The sequence below is a fragment of the Eleutherodactylus coqui genome, chromosome 1 (assembly GCF_035609145.1).
Source record: "Eleutherodactylus coqui strain aEleCoq1 chromosome 1, aEleCoq1.hap1, whole genome shotgun sequence".
Taxonomy (NCBI): Eukaryota; Metazoa; Chordata; class Amphibia; order Anura; family Eleutherodactylidae; genus Eleutherodactylus; species Eleutherodactylus coqui.
The window spans coordinates 368272856-368284937 of record NC_089837.1 but is presented as its reverse complement, the minus strand read 5'-3'; positions in this window follow the sequence as shown (position 1 = coordinate 368284937).

Below are 12082 nucleotides of genomic sequence, written 5' to 3'. Positions count from 1 at the left end.
GGGGGAGCCGGGGCCTAGCGCCGGTTACCTGCTGCCTGGCGGTGGGTGACTGTGGCCCAAGAGCGTGTGCCGTGGTCGCCGCGTTCAATCCCGAGGCCCGGTCGGTGGCTGTGGGATCTGGTCGGCGGCTGCGGGGCGTCTGGTTGTCAGGGAGACACAGCTGGTAGCGTCTCGGGAGCGCGCACGTCGGGCTACAGCAAGCGACGGGAAAAGAGCCGGCGGCCATCTTGGGGAAACTTTTTATAAGTTGCTGAAACGCTGGAACTGTAAGTAGAAACCGGCTAGAAAAGTCATTTACACGGGTGCTTAGTAATGTATGCTTAATAAGGGAACTGGGGAAAAAAAAATTTCACTGCTTCCTCGAGACAACCCCTTTAAGTCACAAAGCCATAGAAAAATTTGGGTATATAAATATAACAACTTTTGACACGTTCAATGGAGGATTAAATTTTTGCGAGGTTTTATGAGTGAATGGCAGGTATAAGACATCTATAACACAGATAAGACTGCTGGCTTGGTGAATCCCCCCCACCTCCAACAGTAATTCAGGGACCATAAACTTTCACTCACTTATCAGTGTCTAGTTAAAAATGTTTGTGTACCTGTTGCAGCATTCCTGGCCTGACAACCCCCCAACAGTAATTCAGGGACCATAAAACTTTCACTCCCCTATCAGTGTCTAGTTAAAAATGTTAATGTCCCTGTTGCAGTATTCTTTTTAAGTGCCCACGAATCACATCCATGTCTGTGTCTTGTCATAAGTATGCATGTCATAAGTGTGTATAAATATTCATGCCTCTTCGAATTTAATCCATTTTCAACCTGAAGAAGAAGCCAAGAGGTTTGCAAGCTCGCTATTACATCATGTATTTTCATTAGCCATTAAAAGGTATCATATCTACAAGATTACGTGGTTTCTCTTGCTGGGAACAATCACATTTGACTCTACTGTCTGACACAGTACCAAACCTTTGTTTTCATTACTGCTCATCTTCTAACTCCTGTAGTAGAAACAAAAAACACCTCTGTAGAAATGTGACAATAACAGACGACATGACCTAGGTATAACAGAGTCGTCTGCTGTAACCTTTCCAACCCACCATCTTATCTAAAATAACCACCGCCAACTTCTTTTTGGATTAATTTTGGCCACAGCAGCCAATTTTATTACAAACATAACAATAAAATATATATACTTTCAACCCCAGACGGAAACTATTTTGGGAGAGATCCTTGGAGCCCCGAGAGAAACTAGCTGTCACCTCACCAACCAGGGAAAATATGTGTAACTGCCTCCCGTCGCCTAGCAACTGACTTAGAAGACTCTCCAACTAGCCTCTAGTCGCCTACTTCCCGACCATGAGGTTAGCTAGCCATACCCAGGCTAGCCACAGCAACCATCTTTGCAGGGCACCCCCCTGTCAAAGCCAAGAGACGACGGATCCACCTACTACTTAATGACAAACGGGGGAAGGTAACTATCCAGCCCCTGCCTTTCCTCCACCACACTTTTCTGCTAACTCCAAGGACCCCTCCCCCTAACCATCACAGCCGGCATGGCTTGACCACCTCAAGCCTGGGCCGCCCTCCCCCAAACTAAGGCATGCTTTATTTCCTCTTGTATTGCCTCCAACCACAAGTCCATCCCGATTTCATTTATGTGGACTCCATCTGTTCTCCAGTAATTACCCACGTCAGCCTCCAAGTCAATGTACTGCACTGCTACTCCACCATTTTTTATTAACAAAACGTGAGACCTCTCTTTTTAGCTTGATCCTTGCCTTATCAAGCCCTTTCACTGAATGAATGAACCTCCAAATTTTTCTAGGAACTATTTCCGACCATACAATGACCATTTGTTGATGTGATGCTAATAGTCTCAAGATATCATACCTGATATTTTTGGAAAGGTCCCTGAATGATCTTCTCCCTAAATCATTCCCCCCTGCATGTATAACAACGTGTGGCACCCTATCTAAGCTCACCATCCTCTCAAATTCATCGCCACACTTTCTCACTCCTCGGGAACCTCAACTGCCTCCTATCCTGCCTAATTCCAGCTCTCTCCGCCTCCCAATAAACATACGAGTGCCCCATATTCCACACTAACGCCGATTGTTGACCTGCAATAAAAGAGAAACAACATTGAAGAACTCCCCACTCCAAACCTAACATCTTTCCTAAATAAGCTGAGGACACACATATAATTTGTACCACCCCGAATACCATCTACCAATCTTCCTGACTGTCTCACACCCCAACCCCTGCATGGATGCCTCTGTAGCAGCCCCAACCTTAAAAGAGTGCATACTAAACTGTGAACTATCCAAACCCAATTTTTCCAGCGCCTTCTTAAAGACCGCCGAAAACTGAAATTGAGATAAAAATTGCCCGTTCTCATGCTTCAGTGATGGCCCTTTTCTCCCCTTCGCTACCCTTTTATAATGTTCCCATAAATAAAAAGGGCACATTACCAGCCCTCAAACCTCACCCAAGCTAACTATTTGTCCCTGACTTGCCTGATCAGTTTTTGACCGGTGGATAAACAACTCCAGTTGCCCCCCAACCTTTTTAACATCCTCTAACCCCCCCCCCCCCTCCAATTTCCCTACTGGGTGAAAGCAGCTCACCTACCCTTAATGCCCCAAAGAAGGCTAGTGAAAACGCCACCTTAAATAAAGCCCTCTCGAACAAATCCCCACAAATTTGCTCTAACACCAAACCTATTTTTTCCAATAAACTAAACAATATTGGTCTACGTGAATCAATCCTCCCTCTCCCCTTCCTAAAACCCTCGGACTGATGGCTGTACCGCTTTTCGTTGCCTAAACTACTCGTCATACAACAAATAGGTTTGCCCCCCATACATTCAATACACCTCACCTATCGAGTCCAATTAACAAAAAAGGCCGGAACAGTTTTCCACCACTTTTTACCCGATTACGATCACCAGAATGGCGAATGCTTGCAACCAGTTTTTGAACGTCTGAGAAATCAGACGCCATCTAAGTTTCTCCTTCTCTTTCTTGTACTCCGTTCTCTTCCCTTTATCTAATTTAAACTTCTCCAGTGGTAGAAGGGAGAATAATATCTCAACATATTCATCCTTCCATATTTTTTCCCTAACCTCCTTCTTTAAGTGGGCCCCCAAGGGCACCTCAAAGCAAACGTATACTTCCCTTTTGCCCTATCATCTATTCGGATCCCTTCCTCATCCTTCTCCATTTGAACCGCTACTGTCACTCCCTTTGTCGACTCCGCACTGCCTACTCCAGTCAAGCTTCCACCCAGAGTACTAACCCTGCTGGATGAAGCTGGAAACGGTCTGGTCCATGCAGATTTTGGCGATTGGCCCTGCCAGACACCCGATACCCCCACTGCCTGCTCTACCCCAGTCCCCCTGGTGGAGCTTCCGATCACAAAGGTCTCTCTGCCAGATGACGCACTCTACGCCGTATTATACACTGAAACAGGCAGCGGAGCAGGACGCAAAAAATCCAACATGCAGCCTACCAGTGTTCTCACATCACTACTGCCATCACACATTCCCAACAATGCATCACCCATACTCCCTTCCCTTAAATTACCCAGCTTACTACGTTAAATACATTTGACAAACATGGTAACTCACTGGGCTGCACAGGTGCCGTGAGCCCACCAGCCGCCGATCTGTCTTCAAGATGACTCATCTGGGAATCCGTCTATGTTCCTCTTGTTCCAGCTGTCTCCTGCATAGACTGCCACCTTGCCACTGTGTAAACAGCCGGATCCCTGGAACTCAAAATAATAGTGTTGTCACACCTTCCTGGACCAGCCAAGTGCTGTCCCCCAGTGTTCTGTGCACAACGCTCGTCTTCCCCACCTCTTGACCCCTGACCTGCTCCACCTGCTCCCCTGGGGTAACCAATGTGCCTGGGTTGCCCACACTGCTCCTCACCTGCAGCTCTGGGCACCTGCCTGCCTCCTCCTGGCCTCCTATTGGTGGTACTGCCACAGAGCTGCTCCTCATTTTGCTCTGTGCTGTTGGAACAGCCCCCCTCTCCGCTCCTTTAGGTAACAGTACAGCACTAGGCCCTGCCCCCCTGCCAGCACAGGACCTATTCCTCCCAGCCCTGCCCCCCCCCCCACTTGGAGGGACCATTGAAGGGCTCCTTGTGCAGCACAGACGCATGCTCGGGACTAAGCCTCACCAATGCATGTGTCCGCCGCGGCCTCCGCTCCCTCACCACACCGACCGCTGCCTCCGTCTCCACTGCAGACAATGGCTCTCCCGACAGTTTCTCCAGCCATCCGATGCCTCTCTCCTCGGCCGCCCCACGGATCCGCTCCAACAAGGCCTCCATCTTGTCTCGGTGAGTACTCCCCTTTGGCTCTTCCTATTTCTTTCTTCTTCCGCTGGTCTTCTTCCCTCTGTTCGCCGCCTGGCTTCAATCTTCACAAAAGGACTTCTTTTCTTCTTTTTTCTCTGTCTTTCCTCTGGTCTTCACTCTTCTCTGTTCAGCTCTAGGTCTGTCTTCTTCCTCCTCTCCTGCTGGACTGGCTCCTCCCCCTGTTTTCACGCACCTTTCCCTCAGAATTCCCACTTCCCCCCCTTTTTTTCCCAGCATGCCTTTTACTTTAACCCTGCGGGCCTCAGTTCTGGCATTTCTTATACTCTGCTATTAGTAAGATGGGTGATAACAGAATACTAGAGTTTGAACCTGAAGAAAACGTCCTGTATACTGTGCAGGTGGAGAAATGACAGGCTGTGATCTTTCTTCATGATGCCACTTCAAGTTTTCCCCATCTATTCCACCTGTAGGCTGAATTCACATGGTCGTATGGATGTTGCACCTGAGAAACTTTAATGCCCCAGCTATCTTTCCAAAGCAAAAAGTCTTACCAGGGAAAGGTAATCAACAAGTAAAAAACAAAATAAATCTTGTTATTTGTAGCGACAGCTTAGGACTGCATTTCTGCTGCTTTAACACTCTGCGCCACACGAGGCACAAGTCCACTGGAGCAATTCCCAAAAGTATCTAGTCTGTACTAGCCCCCCATCAACAGGTAAACAGATTTTAGCTGGTCAGTGGTATTACTGAGCCGCATTGACCGCAGCATCCTATAAGTCACTGTGTATACCACCTGGTACATGGAGAAGAAAGGAACCTGGGCACATGTCTTATATCTGATTATATTGCCATATTTTAGGGTGATTTTTAAAGTGACCCCCTGGTTTTGGGACAAAATTCTGTCCTGGGACTGGAGGGGGTAAATTATTTGCAGTTTTTCTTCTCTGCTCCCCCCCCCCCCCTCCTGTCCTCCGATCTGTGTCCCAGTCTTTGGTAGTCCCAGATGAACGCAGTACCTTTATAACTGCCTAATTCACAGTGTGAACTGCTCTCTGCTGATCACATGAGCAGCTCTGGTTAATCAGAGAGTAGGTATAATGCATTGGATGCTTGAAACTACCATTACTCTCTGGGGATTAGGAAGTCTGAATATTGCATCAGCTATCATGGGTTGACAGAGAAAATCAACTGTAGGTATTATACACCCTTTCCCCTCTGGTCTTGCAAGAGAATTTTGTTCTGAAACTGGAAGGACACTTTAACGTTTTGTAGGTGTGTTTAAAAAGAATAACAATGGTACATTCCTTGTTCATAAGCTATATTTCATACTGAAATTCTGTTTCAAGGTTCATTTATTAATCCAACTATACAGATTTCTAAAATGCTAATTCAAAGTAGAAATCCAATATGGTTGCATTATCTTTTGTCATTTTTGCAAAAATCTGTAAGAAAATAAACATGATTAGCAAACATTGGCTGCTTCTTTAAAGTTTTTTTTTTAAAAATTCCTGCCACCAATGCCTCAAATTACTAAAAGATCGCATAATCACCTATTCTGGTTCCCACAGATCCAATGCCAGACTCCTTCAGTCTGGCCTATGACACTGTTTACAGGCTGTAGTCATCCTGTGTATGGGGGATCACAGGCTGCTGCAGTCAATCACAGACCTCAGCATTCAAGCACAATTGGCTGAAGCCTGTGACATCCCGTACACAGGCTGACTTCCGCCTTTGGAGCTAGAATACCATAAACAGAACATGAAGAGATCTGGTGCTGTGTCTGGAAAAAGCTGATCTTTGTTCTCATTTTTGACAACCTCTTAGTATATGGTACATTTATGTCCAAATTCATTACTGAGCTTCATAATCCTTATTTCCTGGTGCGTATTTTAGAAAGATGTACTGTTACACTGAACACAATGGGCACATATACATAAGGACAGTTTCCCTCGGGCGCATTGCAAAATACTGTGCGTTCCTGCATTCTCATGGCCAGGGGTATCACCCTGCACTGATTTAAATGGCTAGTACACCAAATGCGTTGCTGGTGTGTGCTGGTTTGTGCAGCGTTTTGCGCATACCCGGATATGCGTATGTGCGCAGTGGCGCACCTCTGATAAACTTCTATAGAGCTCTTTGGTGCACAAATGAACATAAAAATGAGTAGGTTCTATTCTTTCACATTCACAAGAATCCTGCACGCAAACAAAGAAGTGAGAATGACTCCATTGGAATCAATGGGTTCTATCCTCTGTGTATTGCAATCAGGATTTTTCCATGTGCACTAGCTAAAACTCGCTAAAATACAGTCACCTGAAGGCGCCCTAAGAATAGTTTTTGATATGCAGCCATGCTGCTTATACGCCTCTTAATAAATTTTTCACATATCTATTCATCATGCACTAGATATTAGCTGATATAGATTTACTCTATAATTTACTCCAGTTTTTGGTGTAAATTATATTAAAATTGCTGAGCAGTGGTTGGCCCTGCCCCTTCGCTGTGTCCCACTTGCTTATTAGAAAAGTGTTAGGGACAGCAGAAAAGGGACAAAAAGTCACCCATTTTTGCACAAGTTGTACTTGAAGTCTTTTATAGAGGAATTCTTGCACATGTGCTTACATTACAGCCCCAAAAGGGTGTCACAGTGTCTGATATATCCAAGTGAATGAATAGCACACCCATTTGCCTGTATTAGAAGGGTGTTATCTCACCTCAGCAAATGTCCTACTATGAGCCAGAGAAGGGAGCCACTCCATAATGGCAGCTATGTAATACTACTTTCTGAATTGGTACATTTCAATTTCACTTTAATCTGAATTACACTTTATCTTAACCCTTTGCAATACAATTTTGGATTCAGGGTTTCTTAGGGGGCTTTCTCTTTCTGCCATTATACAATAGCACCATCAGTTGGCTAGAGCCAGTACTACTGTATGTGACATGCCGGAGAGGCCCCCGACAACAGAACGGTCTGTAATCTACAGTAAGAAAACCCTGCCGGACGTCTTCTGACATTGAAGCTGTACAGCTTTCAATCAGAATGTCTTTAGACGTCAGACATTGGATTGGAAAGGGTTAATATTACTTTGTATAATTTCTTATATACTTTTGCTTCATTTAACAAATAAAAAACATGAAAACATGTAATGAAAAATACAGTTTTAGGGCTTATTCACACAAGCGTATATCAGCTGCCGTTTTCACAGCTGGACGATATACGCTATTATCTGATGCATTCGATTCCAATGCATCAGATCACACACGCGTATTCCCACGGCCTAAAAGCGCCCGGACTGGCAATATGACGCTGGGCAGGAAAGATAGTCCTGCAACTATCTTTCCGAGCCAGAATACAGCTGCTGCATTGACTCCTATGGGAGCCAATGACAGCGGCCGGAGAAGGGAGGTGGGAGGGAGTTTAGCAACATGACTGCTAAACTCCCAACCCCCCTTTTCTCTTCCCCTCTCCTCTCCTCCGGCTGTTTGCAATGGGAGAGAGCTGGACAGGGCTCCCATTGCTGGCTGTGGACAGCTCTGCCCTCCTCCTGCCCTCTCCCATTGCAAACAGCCGGAGGGGAGGAGAGATGCAGAGAGACGGTGAGGGGGAGGGCTTAGAAACTGTCTCCCCCCGCCCAACGGCAGTGTGGGCCCGGAGCATATACGCGAATCCCGTGCCTTGTTAACGGGAACACAAACGTTAGATTTGTACACCCATTTATGTGTTTTCATGGTGCCGGTGGGCGCATGTAAAAACGCCTACGACCATGTGAAAAAGCCCAATAAAATGCATTGTCTTGTATAGCAAAACTTCAAAGTACATATCATAGCTCTAAGGGCTCATTCACACAGACATATGTTTATTATGCAGCATTTTATCACTGTGCGAGCCGGCTATCGCTGCATAGGACAGCGATTGTGCATTGCGCATGACAGCATATCTCATACAAACTCTCATGCGTGGTGTAACTTGTTTCTTTTTTAAATTCCCGGCTCTGTCTCCTAGCGGCGTTGTGTATTAAGCGCCGCACATACACCATGTATTGCATATGTACAAAGTTTAATACACAACTTCCAGAGAACAATAAGGCTATATGTGCGCAATATGCGGTAAAATAGAACATGCTGCAATCTTTTTCAATCTCCAATTATATGCAATAAAAAACGCTAGTGTAAGTTGATGAATGAAAATCAATGTACTTTCATTGACTCCATTCACCGCGTATTACGCCCGTAAAGCCCTATTACGTTTGTGTAAATGAGCTCTTAATCTTGTTCTGTAGCTTCTTAATCACAGAAATTGTACAGTTCTGGTCTAAACATTTCCATTTCATTTTCTTCTCAGGGTTAGATACATAATTTGTTATTGCAAATGTACTCAATTTCCCATGGTGTTACTAATTTTGTGAACTACCTTAAAATCATGCTCAAGCTACTTTCCTCTGGAGCCACCACTAACCATAATAGCTAATATGGGACTCGGGAAATTGTAACAGTTGGAAATATTTCACTAATTTGAAATGCCCTTGCAGGTCCGGCAGCTGCTGATTGCTGTCCAATCTCAAGTTCTTCATGGTAGACGGCTGAACTCCGTAGGCTTCACCTTTGTTTTGTGACAAGTGTACACATCTCAAGCACATTGCCAACTTCAAATGGTTTAACAAAATCAAATAAAAATGACATTTAGGAAGCCGCTTTAAAAACACTGTGTGCTCCTCATTCCCACTGTGCAGATATTTCTCTTAGGCAGGATTGTAATCAGGGGGTAATTGTCGATCCAGCAAATAAGCAAATATGAATGAACGTGCTTTATGAGCTCCAGTTACATAAAACATGCATTTTACACATTCTCAGAAGTAGTTTATTTTTATAAAGTCTTCAGGCAACAGTGACTGCAAATTAAAGGGATGAGTTACAATCTTAAACATCAATATTTTTTAAATGTCTGTTTTATCGACTTTAGAGACATTTGTGAATTAACAGAAGGTTCCAAATGTGTCTAATCTGACTATTATATTGCCAATATTCATCAGTGAGAAAATTTATTTTCATTGAGATATATCAAATCTGCTATCTAAACTTTTACTGCCTTGAGGTGATAATTTTGTATATCGGTAGAACAAACAATTTTGTACATTAATAAAGACAGCTCTATTAGGAAACATTACAGAACAAATGCAGATTACACATGTACTCATTTTCTATCCATGTTTAAAGGGAATCGGCCATCACTTCTGAGCTACATATACTATGCTATGGGGCTCAAAGGTCAGGGGATGGGGAAGTTGGAGATGTTCACAAAGTTCCCCATTCCTATGCTGTATCCCTGCCAAGTTGTTACGCACACACAGTGTGACTCTCTTCAGAAAACTGTGTTCGCACGCTCTCCCATAGAGATGAACTAGAGAGTGTGCACAGAGCCGGCTGAAAACAGTTAAACTGTGTCCATTTCCCTTTGTGGGAAAATAGCAAAGGAATGGGACGCCCAGTGAGTATCAAACACAGTTCCCTGGGCTCCCCATTCCCTCAGCTTTGAGGCCCATAACATAGTTTATGGTGCTTAAAGGTAATGACAGGTTCCTTTTAAATGTTTATGGTTCTTATGCAGTTCTGGCTACATTTTAATAATGAGTAAAATGGACTTTATGATCTCCTCCTCACTGCACTCCCCATAGTAAAGAGCAACTTGAATGTTCTGATAGTTGAACCTGAGCTCTGCCACTCTATTTATTTCAGTCGAACTGCCGGAAATAGCTGAACACAAGTGCTTGGCTATCTCCAGTTGTCCCATAGAGTTGAACAGAATTGAAGCATCCATCCTCAACTGCCACTCTACTCCAGTGTCACTTCACAGTGGTTAGTGTAGTGAGGAGAAGAGGGGGACATACAACCCCCATTATCTGGATTGGTGTTTGTTCCAGTGGTGGGATCCCCCACCAATCAGATTTTTATTCTGTGGATAGATGATAAAGGTTGATTCTGGGATAACCCCTTTAATTATTTCACTCTGGTCTCCCAAATGCAACCATTGCAAATGTTCTTTACCACAGGAAATATTAAAATGGCTGTATGTAGTGTTACCTAATAGACCTCCTGCTTGTTCTATCCCTCATGCCCTTGTAGACTGGCATGGACTGTCTCAATGCAGGTGATAATGAGGGCAGCATGCTGCCAGGTGTCACTTCTTGTCAGTTGCAACAGCGTCGTGGCATGGGGCCATGACACAGGGTCTGACCTGCCACCCAGTCACTATGCTGGACAAGGGTTAATGCACATTGTGCAGAGATTTTTGGCTGCTATCTCTTAATTTACTACATACCTGAGAAAGGGGTTGGGGTGTGGTTCTCTTGCTGCTCTACCTATTAGCAGGTGTGGAGAGCTTTATATCCCTACCACGCCCTTTTCCCTTTGCTATTGATTTCAGTTTTTTAGTGGAGTGATTGGAATGAGTTCATGGCTTTATTCTGGATAAAATACTTCCAGATACAAATAAGTACTGGTGATCATTTCCGTTGTTTTTTGTTACCTTTATTGTTTCATTTGCTGTGTCCGTGCACCCTCCCAGGGGTTCCTACAAGGGATAGTCAGGGCCCAGGAAAAGACAGCGGGGCTGTCCTTATCAGGACGATTACTCTGCTTGTAGGCACGGGCTCCTCATTTTCCTGTTAGGTAAGGGACAGGTTTTTCCATATTATGTTCCTGGAGTGGTGTTCACCATCCAGCATAGTTTTGGCGAGGTGCGGCCGGCGGACATGACACTGGACAGAGAACCAAAAACACAATTCCAGGTGCTAGGTTCTGTCCCTAAGAATCTATCAGATAAGGAACATACTGTATAGGGAGGTAGTAAGAGGCCATACTGGAGAGGTCCACATGACAAAAGAAGACCACAGATTTGGTGATACTAGCAATAGGAAACGTGAACTTTACTTACATTTGGAGCAAAAAAATAACAGTCACTCAAGCTCAAAAGCCCAACACTCGTAATCAGTACACAGCAGCAGGTTATCTTCACCTGTTATGATGCTATGACAGTGGCAGAAGCGCTCAGCCAATCACAATCAGAGCTACCAGCAGGCGGGGATTTTAAATCCCCGGCTGCTGATAACTCAGAACTACAGAGCCTGGTACAGTGCCAGAGGGCAGGGGAGTATTTTATTTTTATTTTTTTTACACTATTTTTATTGGATTTTCAGGGAAAGGCTTATGTTTAAAGCCCTTTCCTGAAATCCAATGACGGGGATGTCGGCAGCAGGATTCTCTACTGCAGCTGTCATGTGTGACAACTGCAGTAGAGAATTAAAGAATTCCTCTGCTGCGTCTGCCACAGATGTGGCAGATGTAGCAGCAGGGAATTCTTTTAACTAGTGGGGGTGAAGGAAACATCTGCCGCATGCGGCAGATATGTTCTTCATCCCCGCGGGGGACACAGCAGCGGCGGAGAGGTAAGTATTTTTTTTTTTTACACTAAAATGTTTCTTTTTCAGGGAAGGACTTATACGTAAAGCCCTTCCCTGAAAAAGAATACAGGGGTGCCAGCAGGCCATTGTTTTCATTGGAGCCGCTGGCAGCAGCCGCGTCCGCATTGAAAACAATGCGTGCATTCCCAATGGTGCACCATGTCCTATCTTTGCAGGCACGCACCTGCAAAGTACGGACATATGCACACAACATATGGAATGCATTGTTGCAAATACAAGCGTGTTTTTGTGCATGCGGATGCACGCGCAAAAACACGCTCGTGTGAAGCC